This window comes from Gouania willdenowi, chromosome 3 (assembly GCF_900634775.1).
Source record: "Gouania willdenowi chromosome 3, fGouWil2.1, whole genome shotgun sequence".
NCBI classification, from domain to species: domain Eukaryota; kingdom Metazoa; phylum Chordata; class Actinopteri; order Blenniiformes; family Gobiesocidae; genus Gouania; species Gouania willdenowi.
This window is the reverse complement of record NC_041046.1, coordinates 20,647,763-20,661,526: the sequence shown is the minus strand read 5'-3', so window position 1 is coordinate 20,661,526 and position 13,764 is coordinate 20,647,763. Positions and strand designations below refer to the sequence as shown.

Here is a 13,764-nt window from a genome sequence, read left to right as displayed (position 1 = left end):
CAACACGTTGCATCTCTTATTTCCTTTAAAATACATTTACAATTGAACTTCTTTCAAACACATTTACATTAACATTTTGTCTATAAATCCAGCTCCAAATATAATCAAAACATGTATATAAATATACATTCATTGGCTTAGTTTACTCAGTAACACTAAATTATTAAATAATAAATCAACATTCTTTCATTATAGCTTTTAACATTACATTATGTACATTAAATGAACTAAAAGTGCATATTGGACTTTCAACTATCTACTAAAGTCACATCAGGAAGTCTAGAAATAAACTGGAGCAATATACATAAAGGACATCCACTTATAGAGATTTTCTCTAAAATAAACATTAAGCTCTGTTTACTGTGCTGTTTATTAAACCTCTATAAAAGGTCCAAAAGCTACACAAATCATCACTACATTACCTACAGCTTTTTTATAAATAACACAAAGCTTAAGGCTTTCATTTATGGTGACTTTAACCAAGTAATGACATGTAAAGGTCTCAAAGGAAGAAACTCAGCAGAACCAGGAAGTGCATCCACTACGGGACTAAACACCTACAGTGCTAAAGGTTCTACTTACCATTCCACTCCTTTGCTCACCAGATTTTACATAGAATAAATCTAAAACAAAGCTCTTAATTCACAGAATATATTTTCACAAAATATAATTTATTAGTATTATTATTTTTTTCATGAATCTCACTGGGTGGCCAATCTGTCAGTCTGGGTGGCATAGGCATAGATCTTCTAATAAAGACATTAAAAGATTTTAGGGCAACATTTGTAAAGACGGTGGAGATCACTTTAAAATGTGAGAAAGTATAGTCCAAGGATATGTAATGTATTGCAGTGTTCAGATAAAAACAAAATCCACACGATTTGCTACACACCAGATTATTATGGTTTGTTTTTGTTTTCTATATTCCTATTGACTTGAGTTAAAAGGTCATATCCAGAGTAAATGTGTATGCTTAGTATGTACAGAGTTAAAAGGGTGGGTATTGTGCTTTTTTCAATCACATAGTGCCTTTCTATAGCACACTACAGTGATGATGCAACCTTATGTTGGTCTGGTAAATGCAGTAAATTAAATAACTGCCTTGAATGAATTTGCTCTCGCATCATGCTGTATCAACGCCTTGAAATAGGCCTTTGTCTCTTTAAGAAGCTCCTTCTCTTTCCGACACGCCCCTTCAGCACGCTGTCTGTGGTGTCATCCACACACTACTGTATCTCCTCCACACGCATTGAAACTACTATCAATCTTCGGTGCATTTTTAATTTGACTATTGGAAAGGAGCTACCACTTTATCACTTTGTGAACAATGGCCACACAGGATATTGTGCATCCGTACGATTTGATCCTGCGTCTGACACGGGAAAGGGACTTTGAAGACGAACCTGAGAGACTTCAGAGGCTCTAACAAGACTTGTCTGCTTAATATATTCAACCTTCTTGTCATAAATAAATACATAAATATACGTAATTTTGAAGCTACATTTTGCAATTTAGTAATTATATAATGAAACTATGTTGCAATGAAATCATGAATATACATCATAAAGGGAGACAGCTAAACGTTGGATTCACAATTTATTTTATATAAAAAGCAACATAAATAGTAAAATTTTGGAGCCAGATTGTTTGGCTAAGGACAGTTATGTTACATTATGAAGCTACATCAGTTCTCTTCCTGAGCCAAGGAAGGGAGAAGACGTGTTTTCAGAGCTCTCCGGGAAAGCTATACTCCCGTCTGATAACGCGACCTTGACTACCAGCGAGCAGCGACCAGCTTGCATCTGAAGAGAGAAAACTGGCCCAGACATGCCAACAAAATGGAAGAGAACTTTAAGCTATTCAAAGAAGAGCTTAAAGAAATGATTAAGGACATGAAACAGGAGATGAGACAGGATCTCATGTCCTTAAGACAAGAACTATCTACGAAGATGGAGAACATGACGAATGCCTTGGAGAAATCATTGAAAATACGGAGAATGATGTCAAGGTACTGAAAGAAGAAAATGTAAAGAATGCAGAAAAGATAAAAACATTGGATGCGAGGGTTGAAGATCTGGAAAGAAAAGAAGAGAAAGGATGTCATCATCACGACGGCCTAAAGATAAGGCCAAGGAGCTACGCCAGTGCAACAAGACAAACAGAGGATCCGACCAGCGAAGACGAAAAATCGATTGAAGAACAGGTGATTGATTAACCTGGACTCGAAAGGCATTGAAGTGAACCCAGACAACATCAACTACTGCCAGCTGCTGCCAAAACGCAAAGACACCAGAGATGTGAAAATTACATTCACCACGTGAAATATAAGCTGAAATAATTGAAACAAGGAAGAAAACTGGCGGGAACGATGGTTGTTATGAACGAGAACCTGACGAAGCAGAATGCAAGTATCGCATGGAAAGCACGCCAACTGAAGAAAGGAGGAAAAATTGTGAAAAACTGGACCAGAGGCTGCAGGATTTACATCACACCTCCAGGAGGAGAAAATGGAAAACCCGTCTAGTCCAAAGGATGGAAGACTGGAGGAAAATACGAATGAGTGCCTAAAAGTCAAGAACACTGATAAAAGTCATGGATATGGACAGACTCACTAAAATCATCCGCAACATCATCAACATCAACAACGGGAGATTAATCAAGTAGACGAAGTGGACCCAAACAACTTTTCACATTGGAAACAATACACGAACAGCCATTACTACACAGAGAATGACCTTCAAAGTGGAAAATAAGAAGGAAAAAGGTCTGTCACTTGTTCACTGTAATTGTCGCAGTATGTATGCAAATTTTGAAGACATTAAGGATTACATCTCTACTTTGTATAGGTTTGACATAATAGCACTATCAGAAACTTGGATGAATGAAAAAAAAGGCATGGATTTTATGATAAAAGGATATAAATTTGTCTATAAGAACAGATTACATAAGCCAGGAGGAGGTGTGTAGCACTATTCATAAAAGAAAATATAGATATGGAGATAATAGAGTCCTTGAGTTTAACTGTGGAAGAAGTAATGGAATGTATAAATGTGAAAATTACAAGTCCAGAGGGACGTAAGATAATAATCTGCTGTTTGTATCGTGCACCTGACTGTAAAATAGACATATTTAATGAGAAACTAACCAAAATGATAGAAGAAATCAAAAATAAGAGATTACTGATATGTGGAGACTTCAATATAAACATTTTAAAATCCTTTAAAAAATACACACATTGAAGACTTTGCCAATTGCATGTACACAAATGGATTAAAACCTCTCATAACGCAACCAACCAGAATTAATAAACACCGCTCAACACTGATAGATAACATCTTCACAAACATACAAACACAGATATAGAGAGTGGTATATTAATAAATGACATCTCTGATCATTTACCAATATTTATGATACTAAACGTAAAAGAGAAGAAGAACCGTGAAAATCATAACACACAGACATACAGGAGACTGAAGGAGAAAAACAATTAAAAACTTTAAACAACAGATAAAAAGACAGACGTGGGAAAGTGTCTTCAAGGAAGAAGACGTGAACGTAGCGTATGACACATTTACAGACACAATAACGACAATATACGATAATGCTGCCCTTTGAACAAATAACAACCAAAAGTAAAATAAACAATGTACCATGGATTAATAAGAAAATAGCCAACGTATGCAAAAAAAAAAAACATATTATATAAAAAATATATAACAGAAAAAACATTAAAAGCAGAAATACGTTATAAAAAATACAGAAACAAAGTTAATAATTTACTTAGAGAAAAAAAAAAGGGAATATTATGAAAAACAATTAAAAGAGAATAAAAACAAAAACAAAAATTGTGGGAAATAATAAACAACATAACCATGCGCAAATGCAAAGAAAAAAATGCAGACCATTTTATAATAAACAATGTAAAAGAACACAATAAAAACATAATAGCACAAGAACTCAACAGTTTTTTCATAAATACTGGAAAAAGACATAGAGAAAGAGATAAATAAACACCCAACACTTAAATGGAACCATTTTGACAATGAGAAGAAAGACATTGATAAGTATCTTGTACTCGAAGAAGTAACAGAAGCAGAGGTGGACAGAATAATCACTACCAGTACCTCAAAAAAATCCAGAGACGTTAATAATCTAACTATGAGTCTAATAAAAACCATAACAGCTGAAATAACCCCCGCCACTAACACATATAAGTAATCTATCATTCAAGAATGGGGTATTCCCAGAAAAAATGAAAATTGCAAAAATCAGACCGATTTACAAGGGTGGAGAAAATGTAATTTCACTAATTATCGACCTATATCAATATTACCACAACTATCAAAAATTCTGGAAAAACTGTTCATGAACAGACTCGACAAATTTATAGAAGACATAATATACTACATGAAGGACAATATGGATTTAGAAAAGGACGTTCAACAGCAATGGCTTATAATTGACATCACGGAGAATATAAGAGAAGCATTAGAAAAAAAACTATTTGTATTCGGAATTTTTCTGGACCTAAAAAAGCCTTTGACACAATTAATCATGATATTCTAGAAGAAAAACTTCAAAATTACGGAATAAAGCGCAACGCCTTAAAATGGATTAAAAGCTATATGACAAATAGGAGACAATATGTTGACTTTGAAGAACACACATCAAAATGCCAAACCATACAGTGTGGTGTTCCACAGGGTTCAATTTTGGGGCAAAACTGTTCATTCTATACATAAACGACATTTTCAAAGTCACAAATTGCCTAAAACTAACATTGTTTGCAGAGACACAACCATTTCTATGCTCAGGCAAAGACATTAAAACTCTAATAGAGTCAACAATGAAGAACTATTAAAAATTCAAACATGGTTAGATGTAAATAAACTAGCCCTAAACGTCAGTAAAACAATATTCATTAACTTTGTAAAAGAGAAAAAAAACAGGAGATATAAGACTGAAACTAAACAAGGAAATAATAGAACAAGTAAAAGAATATAGTGCACTAGGAGTGTGGATGGACGACAAGCTGACCTGGAAAAAACATATACAAATAGTTAAAAACAAAGTTGCCAAAAGCAGTTTACATCCTATGGAAGCTTCAACAAAATCCTACATACCAAATCACTTAAACAATCTATTCTTCACTCATAGCATCGCACTTAAATTACTGCTCCGAAATATGGGGTAAGAACTACAAAACGTATCTTGAACCACTATTTAAACAACAAAAAAAAGCTATAAGAATTTTACATAAAGTACCACACAACACACACACAAACGATTTATTTGAGAAGTCAAAATACCTAAAACTGCAAGAAATAATACACTATAACACACAAATACACGCATTTAGGGCTTCATCAAAAAAATTACCACATCAAATCCAAAAACGTTTCACATACAATCAAAATCCCTATGAATTCAGACATAATAATGTGTTTAGACCAAACAGGATCATATCAACGGTGGCAAATATAGTACTGTGTATAGAGCCATGAACCTCTGGAACAGCCTTGACGCAGAGACACAACAGTCCGATAATCTGAAACAATTTAAGGAGAAAACGAGGAGGACATTTCTACATGCATACAGATCTCAAGACAACTCTCCATTGAACTCTACAGCGACGACATGGAACTCATCAACTGGTCATTGAGCACCATTGACAAAATCTTCTCAACGAGGCAATTGCTTCAGCACGAAATACCGTGTCCAAAGGACCACATACCCAAGTGGATATGTCGTGGACGCACGAGGGAGAAGCCAGATGCTCTGTCTCTCCCAGCTGAAAGTGGAAAGATGTGGAGGACATCTATCTGCTAGGAGTCATGATCTTTGGCCTGCTAATGATGGGGGTATGTGTCTGTGCATGTGCCTTCCGGATGGATCGTAAGCTGAGGCGACTCTCAGAGGATATGAAGGTTCTTCCGAGAGAAGAAGAACTTCACGTTTGGAGAGTTGGAAGGAACGTAAACAACGACTGGAAAAGAAAGCTCGTGAAATACGGGGGAAAAGACTGTGAAGAGGAGTAACAACAGGAACAATGACTGCAGACGAGAACACAACACAAAAAAAAAAAAAAAAAAAAAAAAAAAAAAAAAGGGAAGAAACGAGGTTGGATGTAAAATTATCTGTGTTCAAATTAGGGCGACGGATCTAGATAAGCATAATGCTTTTTCCGTCGACCTTTCCGGCATGAAAAAAGGACAAAAAAAAAAAAAAAAAAAAAAAAAAACCAATGATGTGATTTTGCTCTGAATGTCAAATGAATTTCTGTGAATGCAACCATGTCGGAAATGAACTGATAAATAAATAATAAAATACATGTTGCTATAAAGTTGCATACATCATTATGAAGCTATGTTTTTGCAATAAAACGCTGTGCTGCTGCCTGCTCGAGACGCGGAGGAGGGGCGCTCTGCTGTGGAGCGGTGGGCGGGTGACGAAAGGATAGAGGCGTTTTCCAGGAGGTGGGCGAATCTCCACCTAAAATGGATGCCGTCAGAGTTTTTAAAGATTACTCAAAATGAGCCAAAGCAACACTCCAGGCATGTTTTTAATGATGGAATGTCATCGTAACATGATCTTGAACATGATCCCCCCTTAAAGTCAAGTAAATTGCATTGTTACTCTCGACCTTTTTTAGATTTTTTATCCCTATCCAAAAATATCACATCATTGCAAGCCCATTATGTCTACCATATCATATTGTGAACTCAGTATATTGTCCCATCCCTAGCCATTAAGGGACTTTTGATGTTGCATGCGCCTTTGAAGAATTAAAGGTTTTTGCCCAAAAGTTCAATTAAATGAATTGAATTACATGCTTTTGTTGGCCAAAGGTTTATTAGACCGATATTAAATGTATATCTCAATAATATGCACAGATTTTGGCTTCCCTTTACTTGAACAATGACAAACAGCTAAGGAATGTTTTTAATCACATATTGGTGATGACACCAATTGTAACTTCTTTTTCCCATCAATTCTCACAGTTGCTACAATAATGTGTGGGATTTCAATAGGGATTCTTTCTGTTTCCACTCTTGACTCATCCGCCCTCTCCTTCATGTCTCTCCGTCTCTTTATCCTTTCTTTTCTCCTCAAGCCCTTCTTCCGCTTGTTTCTCTTTTCATCTCCACATCAAGCAACACAACTCAGATCTTTGTCGATGTCTGAACATTTTCTCTATCAACATTGATATCACAGTTGGTGTGTCGTGTATGAATTTCAGCCACACAGGACTTTTTTTTCCTGAATAAATGCAATATTTTGCCTTACAGGGAAAATATAGCTATTATGCAGTTATTATGTAGGTGTTTTTTTTATTGTATGACTGTAACAGCAGTAGTATTGACAGTGTTAATAAAACACAGACAATAGCTGCGTTTCCATTACCCTGGAATGTGCAAAATCTAAATGGTAATGGAAACACCTGAATTTTGAAAAAGCACTCAAATATCGCTCAAAGTTTCACGCTTCATGAGGACGAATGTCTGGGTTTTGATATTGAAATGTGTTATGGAAACACTTTTTTCCACAAATACACATCACAGAAAGTGACGTACATGGTCCATGATCACTGCTGTCCGAGAAAACCAGGCGTGGTACGTGTAAACAGAAGAGAAGACGGGGACATTTCTTAGCTTTATACTTTAACATTATTACTGCCACATTAGACGTGTAACAACAAGGAATATGGAGTGTCATAAGGAGGTTCTGAGCGTCCGTCTTTCTGCAGCAAAGTTTCACGGGATGAGATTTCACAGGAGTTACGAGGCTCCTGCCCAAAACAACGTTCAATGGAAACACGTTCAAAGCACAATTATACTTTGTTGACATTAGAAATATCACTTTTATTTTTACAAAAATCCGTCATGCAAACACAGCTAATGTTTGTATTAGACCATTTCATTTTTTTTTTTACAATTATACTGCAAATATTGAGTAGCTGTGGAACAGTTTTAAATCAGCCTCTTTTTCTCAGTTTAGGTCAGTCATTCCTGATCATTTTTATGTTAAAGATAAATTTGTGTCCATATGTGGTGTCACTAAAACATTATTTGAGATAGTCGAGGGGTTAAGGAAAAAACTTTTTTAAATACATTAAGCCTGAGAATATCAACAATACAACAAAGCAACATTTAGTAGACTGAGTAACTTCTGGTATTCATAATCCTTGACCTAGAGTTTGTTTAGCGGAGGAAGAAAAGTTAAAATTAACAGTATGTGTCTGTACTCTGATTTAATGTGTTTTTCCATCTGTTTCTATAGTTCTGATTGGAGGATCACACTCGATACCACTCGCTCATTGGCTGACCTTCTGCCTCTCAGTTTCCTCACACTACTCTATAGATGATAAGCACTTTGCACAACACCTCATCCTATCTGTACTGGCAGCCACTGCCTAGATTAGCAGTCTTCGACTCCTTTCTCTTTACCCTTCAACTCGTCTTTCCCCCATATACCCGTTACCATAGCTGGGTCTATGTTGTCTTACCTTGCTTTGATAGATAGAATTCCAAGCTATGTCAAGTTTTTGTCTTCTTTGTTTCCTGATTATCGACCTGAATCCACCCATCAACCCATCAAACTCGACTTTAATTTGTGACATGATATGTCTATACAGTATGTCCCATATGTCACATTTCCTATAGCCTTTTGTAAACCTTAATTGCTCATGCGTGCCCCTTCATGTATCTCTAATCTCATGCACTGCTACCCTCGCCCACCGCTAAGTCCTATTCTCCCAGACACGCAACAGTGTCGGACAAGCTACAAAGATGACAAAGGACCAGAGGGAATATAACGACTCTGCTGACGGGGATATCAGGAACAAGTCAGTGCGAGCGAGAAAGACAAACTTTTTCACAAAGACTGTCTTTGTTTGTCCCCGCTTTTTGGAACAGGGAAACTTTGGAATGACAGGAGAGATTCAATGACTGATAAGTGAATGGATGAGGAAACAAACAAATGGGAAACGAGTCAGGACAATCCTGAATCAAAGGACGGTTGCACCCGGAAGCCTCTCTGCTTGCTACAAGAGAACCTCAATGCGGATTATCTGTGTACATTTATCTATATATATTGAATATAACAAAGTTGAAACTAAAACACAAACTGATACAGTGGAGGACTTTATAAAAATTACAATAAGCACAACATTTATACAAAATTATTTTAAGTTTTATTCAACTCATTTGTAACGTTCCCAAAATTTCCTGTTCAATGTTTTTTAGATGTTTATGTTTTATTATGTTGTCATAATGGTCAATAGCAATGATGAGTAATAAAGTGGTATCATTTCTCTTATGAAGGCTATAGGGGGCGATTTGCAGTCCAGGCTGATTTGATTGCCTGAAGAAAGATGCAAAAACTGAGTAATGAACTTAACATTAGTGTCCTCGGCCTCATACTGCTGAAAATACACTTATTAACCTCCACATCTAAAGTGCACATCCTACATCCTTCCACACATCCACATCTTATCCACACACTAACATCAATCCCTTACAGTCACTGACCACACTTTCAGTCCTGGACTGGCAATAACAATAGCTGGATGAGTCTTCAGAGTGAGTATTATTCACAGTGGTATAAGAAGTCTCAGGATCAGTGACAGCACTTCCCTTCTCACGAGTTGATGAATGTATTTTATGGAATTTCTACACATCTGTGATTGCTTTGTTCTTTCTGTGCAGTTAGAACAACGTGCACATTTGTTGTTTTTTTTGGGTTTTTTTTGTTTTGTCATTGTCTGTTTAATGTCTGTAGGGAAGAGTTTCCATAACCTCTGTGATATGTTTAACATTAAGCAATACTCATGTCAATAGATGTATATCATAATTTATAATACATTTTAAAATTGAGTGGCATACACATAAAACCCTCTGTGCATAAAACAGTGTATTGGGTATCGATCTTCTCTATTATCTGTTTCCGGTGTATTGATCTGTGTAGTTACCATTTATGTAAACTACAGTTTCATTTCAAAACAGTGGATTCTGTTGATGCTTAGGAGAGTATAACTGTGAATAGCACAGTGCTCCTGTTTTTGCATTATAGTGTGATCTATTACAATGTTGAATTAATCCTTGTTTTACCACATATACTTTTATAAGCTCGGTCTTGTGTCACATTTAGTTGATTGTAGCACCACCACTTAGTATGTAAAATTATTTTTTTGGTGGTTGTCAGTACATCCCACAAGACTGTGGGAATAGTCCCTATTCATTCCTTCATTTAGGAAAACATTCAATTGAGGAAAAACAGACAAACACTACGTTAAAGAGAAGTACGAAAGTTAAAGATGTTAAAGTTAAAGAATGAAAGTTTTTTTCTCAATAGTAAAAAAAAACAAACCAAAGACCAGACTCAAGTTCACATATCAGGCATGATGATTTGTATTCAAAGATATGCCATATGTTTCAGTTGCGACCCCCGTTTTTAGGTGTGGATAATGAAATGCAGCAGGTGCACATGCATTTCTTTAATGGTACACATTTCTCTTATAGCCCATTTACCTGTCATTTCATTCTTCTGTAGCAGCATGCTCTCATTCAGCTTTTCTTCTCCTGCAGCTTTAGAATGCCACATATTCCACGTATTGACAGACGCAGGTAGTTTCCTGAAACAGATTGAGCGAATGACTCCTGGAATGACAAACTGACTGTTAACTGTCAATTTCTATATTATTTTTAAACTGTCTTTTTGGGGGACTTTTTCCTCTTACATTCTGATGATGTAAAGTGTGCTCCTTAGCTTGGAGAATCTGCCAGCAGACTGGAAAACAAAAGCTCTCTGAGCAAAAAGAAGACAATGACGAGACATACATTTATTTTTATTTAATATTTTTTTTTATTTGTGAGAAAAAGGGGAATCAAGTCTCAGATACCTTGAAAACGGTATTTGATATACTTTATTTAAATTCTAGAATCTGTTTTTACACTGTAAACTGTGAATCTTAACTGGTTGATCCTATAACAAGAAAGTGTTAATATCAATTTAAAAAGATGGTTCAAATTGACGTTTCAACAGTAATCTGCATTTCCTCAATCAGAAATAAGTGTCTGTGAAGTGCTCTGTGGCGGCAAAGCAAAAATATCCTTCATAAGGGATTAGCCTTAAAACTTCGACTATTACTATCAAGGACTCACACGATGGCTGATGTGCTCCTCTGTGACATACGTTCACTTTTCACTGGGTGACTTTGGGGAAACATTGCCTAGTGACAGCAGGTGATTCACAAGGATTTACAGTACTCAAAGGAATCATCGTCTTTGGGGGACATGATGGGACGATGCACCTTTATTGAGAAGACAAGCAAAAGGTTAGAAATGTGTGCTGCGTAATGTATATCTCTGTCATGTACTTAAATATTTTAGAGGAAAAATATATTTGAAATATGACTGAAAGGTATAAATAAATAACATTGAAACAAATATGTATTTATTCCAGCAAGTTCATTTTGTCTTCTTTTTTTAAATATAATATATAGAGTAACTAAACCCCAAACTAACTAAACCCCAAAACCCCAACTAACTAAACCCAAAACCAAATACTGACACGCTGGAGGGCGTGTCAGTATTTGGGTATGTAGTCGTGTTGTTGATTGATCCTCATCCAACTCTCAACATTTTAGTCAAAGTGATTCAATTCGGCATATTTAGTTGTAAAATGTCAGTGACTGCCCTCTATGGGGTGAAACCTGGCTATTACAATTGATTTTTGCTATTGGCTGAGAACAGAATCAGAATGCTTTTTTTGCCAGGTACAGATAAGAACAATACTAGGAATTTGACTTGGTAGTTGCAGCGAAAGAACACACATCAACACACCAGAGCAGCCATTTGCGGCGCCCACATAAAAGGGAATAAACAACAGGAGGAGAGGTGAGAGAAAAACGGTAAGTTTGAGGACTGGTTTCCCTAAACAGAGAAGGTAGTGTAAAACCAGGAATAAAAAAACTTCTCCGCAAACATAAATTTAAGCAGGACACAATCAAAGAACACAAGACCAGGCACGTGGGTAGGGATGGGTAGGAGGTGGGCTGGGGGAGGGGGTTGGGTGGGAAGAAGAACAGGATTCCAGCTATTTGGGACATTGGCGTGCTGCCGATGGGCGCTGCTACCACGCCTCCATGTGGCACGGATGGGAGGTGGGGCGGGCAGATGGCCGACGAAGGCATTTGAAATTGAAGACCTGTAGCTGCGCGACTGACAACAGCCAGATAACGTGTGGCGACAGTTCAGCATCAACAGTTCCAGGTGGGAATGTAGGGAAAGAGCGGGGGGATGGAGTGGGAGTAAGAGCCGCCGTCTGCAGAAACTTCTGGTGATAAATGATGAGACAACCTGGCTTTATCCTTGGCTGGCTGGGGAGCCGAAAGGGAGATAAGCAATGTGTTTTTGATACAGGCTATGTCAATTTTTAGTAGCCTTCTGTCCTGGGTCTCTCTGCTGTAATCCAATGAGTGGCCAAACTACTTCCAAGCCGGGCCTCCAACTTCTCCCATTTGTTATCCATAACGCGTAGACGATCGATAAGCAGCTCTTGCTGGCTTTTGATATCGATCAACACATGAGTCTGAGTGTTCCCTTTCAGTCGATTCACTCGGTACAACACATATAGTATGCAATATCACGCCCCCGCGTGGCCCACTGAAGAAAACCTCTAATCACGCCTCTTAAGGCAGATGATCTGTAATGATGCAAGTGAGGCTCCGCCTGCCTCATAAATACGCTGTCATCACAGTCATCCTTTAGTTCTTACGCTCTTCACCTCGCTAAGAACACCTCTACCGAGTGGCGCTAACAAGCTGCTGCTATTTAGCTCTGTCTCTGCCTCGGCTACCGCCTACTTAGAATTAGTTTAACTGCTCCTGTTGGTGTTAGCAGCTGCTGCTGAGCGCTAATTCTATTAAGCTTCGGTGTTTCAAAATGAGCACGAAAGCTAAAGCAAAGAAGAAGTCTTCTGTTCGCCCCTGTCCTCAGGGGTGCGGCTTCTCCTTACACGATGAGGACCAGCATGAAGCATGTTCCATCTGCCTGGGAATAGTCCACGCCAGGAGAGCGTTGACACAGCCCGAGTCCTGTGCATTTGTCGCCAGCTTTGGCATTCAACCTTGGAAAGGCGGGTCACTTTCGTGGAAAAGGTTCTGGGAAAAGCTGCGGTCGCACGGCACAACCCTCTCCTATCCGAGTCTAGGGACCCGGCTTCGTCCGAGTCTGATGATGAGGAACCTGTGGTCGAAGTCCCCGCTACTAGCTGGGCTGACCACATGGAGTATGTGCACGGGTTGGCCGAGGTCGAGCCGGAGTTCTCCGAGGGCTCTAACCTGCCTCTGGTAGTACTTGACGCCAACTGTGAGGACGATGACGTACTGGACATCGGTCTGGACGTTCATGGTTTGTCGGAGGATGAGCTTGATGCGTTGTCACCTGGGGAATGTGCCGCCGCTACTGCGCTGGTTAACCAGGACAACACATCTTTCTACTCTCTGTGCTGCCGTGCAGCTGAGAGACTGGAAGTGGTTCAAAAAACGTCATGGTTTGCAGGATTTTTTTCTCCCTCCCAAGCCTAGGGCGATAAAGAATAGCCTGCCCATGTTCCCAGATTTTATCTCGGAGTTAACATCAACATGGAACAAACCACTGTCTACTCGCGTCACGGTGCCCGGCTATGGACAGTTTTTGGATTTGGATGGAGCGGAAAAGGCTGGCTTAGTCAATCCTCCACCGATGGAGCCTTCTCTTG

At 38.1% G+C, this 13,764-nt stretch overlaps 1 protein-coding gene across 2 annotated transcripts in view; it reads left to right on the top strand.

Annotated features, from left to right (window-relative positions):
* The window catches only part of mdga1 (MAM domain containing glycosylphosphatidylinositol anchor 1), a 250,869-nt gene extending 239,476 nt beyond the window's left edge, over nucleotides 1-11,393 (top strand). For both annotated transcript variants that reach the window (XM_028441483.1, XM_028441477.1), the window contains exon 19: nucleotides 8,284-11,393. The gene's annotated coding sequence lies outside the window, so the exon portion shown is untranslated. The remainder of the gene's footprint in view (nucleotides 1-8,283) is intronic.
* Nucleotides 11,394-13,764: the final 2,371 nt, after the last annotated feature.